Source organism: Gigantopelta aegis, unplaced genomic scaffold (genome assembly GCF_016097555.1).
Source record: "Gigantopelta aegis isolate Gae_Host unplaced genomic scaffold, Gae_host_genome ctg2032_pilon_pilon, whole genome shotgun sequence".
Taxonomy (NCBI): Eukaryota; Metazoa; Mollusca; class Gastropoda; order Neomphalida; family Peltospiridae; genus Gigantopelta; species Gigantopelta aegis.
In genome coordinates, this window is record NW_024532827.1 from 82,772 (window position 1) to 84,808 (window position 2,037).

A 2,037-nucleotide genomic window follows, 5' to 3' on the forward strand; every position below is an offset into this window, starting at 1 on the left:
GTGCAGAACTTTTACTATTTCTTTACCTGTAGTGGTTGGTTGACTGTTGACTATTTGTTTTTCTTATGTTATGAATATTATTAATAGGGTCAGTAAACTCAGTATCTTCTTTGAGTTTCTGTATCTCTTTTGTCACTTCTTTTAGAGTTCCTTTCTCTCTCTAGTAACTGTGATTTCTGATAGTCTAATGAACTAGTCTGATTAACTTGTTGAGTAAGTCTATATAGAAATCAAATGAAAATATGTAGGGATTATTGTATCTGACTACAATTCCTTCCATTCCAACTTCCTGCTATTTTATTCCTATCCTGTTATCAAAATGGATCTCATTTGTTCAAGAGTCTTCTGATGGATCCATCCATCTATCATCCATCTACCCATTTCCATCCATCCATTTACCCATTTCCATTCATCCATTATTTATTCAATCATATATCTATCTATCCATCTATCTATCCATCCATTCATCCATCCATCTATCAATCCATCCATCTATCTATCCATCCATCCATCTATCCATCCATCCATCTATCTATCATCCATCCATCTATCCATCCATCTATCCATCCATCCATTTATCCATCCATCCATTTATGCCATCCATTCATTTATTCATTCAATCAATATCTATCCTCCATCCATTTATCCATCCATCCATTTATTTATGCATCCATCTATCTATCCATCCATCCATCTATCCATCCATCCATCTATCCATCCATCTATCCATCCATCCATTATCCATCCATCCATTTATTCATTCAATCATATATCTATCCATCCATCCATTTATTCATTGCAATCATATATCTATCCATCCATCCATTTATTCATTCAATAATATATCTATCAATCATCCATCCATTTATCCATCCATCCATCCATTTATTCATTCAATCATATATCTATCCATCCATCCATTTATCCATCCACCATTATTCATTCAATCATATATCTATCCATCCATCCATTTAATCCATCCATCCATTTATTCATTCAATCATATATCTATCCATCCATTTATCCATCTAGCCATCCATTTATCCATTTATTTCATCAACTTACTCATTATACTTGTCTCTCCAGTGATCGGTCAATTTAATTTGTGACTTTAATTTATTATTTAATTCAACATTAGTTCTCTCTATCTCTCGTCATGTCTTTGGAGTCAGCTCCACCCACTTCATTACTACCAGACGGTACAGCACGACAAACAACCATTAGTACAGGACCCAAGTGTTCTTGCAGTACACCTACAATGTCACGATGGGTGTGGCTACTGACGTCTCGATCATTGATTTCAAGTAACCTAAAATAGCACATAACATCAAAAGTGCTTTTCTGTTAAAAAATCACTCTGTTTATAATATAATCTTATTAAACTTTTTTTTTATTTTTGTACACAAGCATATTGCATAGTTCAAGATGCCTGATAACAAAAGGGGTGTGGTCAAGGAACCAGCCCCGCCCATAAATGTAACATATTTGCATATCTTATCAACACCACAAGGAGGTGGATTTACAAACATATTCATGACTACACTTCCTGTATGTCACTATGTATCCCACTAAAAGTGTATTCTACCTTGAAATATATAAATCACTACTTAATTTTCAAAACAGCATCGCTTCTCGGCCTATCGGCTAAGATCAAGTAGAAATAACTGTTCTTTCGAGTTAATAGCTCGAAGAGGGATCATGTATCCCTAAGCTATTAACCAATTTTTTCTACTAGGAGTGTGTGTGAAGCTTGCTTCCCTCACTCCACGGGTTGCCCTGGTATTGCAGTACTTCCAGGTGTGCCCACTTCCCCTTTATGGGGGATTATATATTTTGAATGAAACAATTAAAACAGTACATGCACCTTAAAAAAACTAGAGTTTATATGAAATATGGAAAACTCTAGCTATTATTTTCAATGTGTCCAGTTATACATATTATATATATATATATATATATAATTAGTTATATGTATATAGCTAATTATTATGTTTTATCACTCTCAATTTTTCAAGGGGCTTAGGCTAGTGACACCCA

At 34.1% G+C, this 2,037-nt stretch overlaps 1 non-coding gene across 1 annotated transcript; it reads left to right on the forward strand.

Annotated features, from left to right (window-relative positions):
- Positions 1-1,624: 1,624 nt before the first annotated feature.
- LOC121391281 lies at positions 1,625-1,812 on the forward strand. The gene has a single exon (XR_005960358.1). It is a non-coding gene; the product is annotated as a U2 spliceosomal RNA (small nuclear RNA).
- Positions 1,813-2,037: the final 225 nt, after the last annotated feature.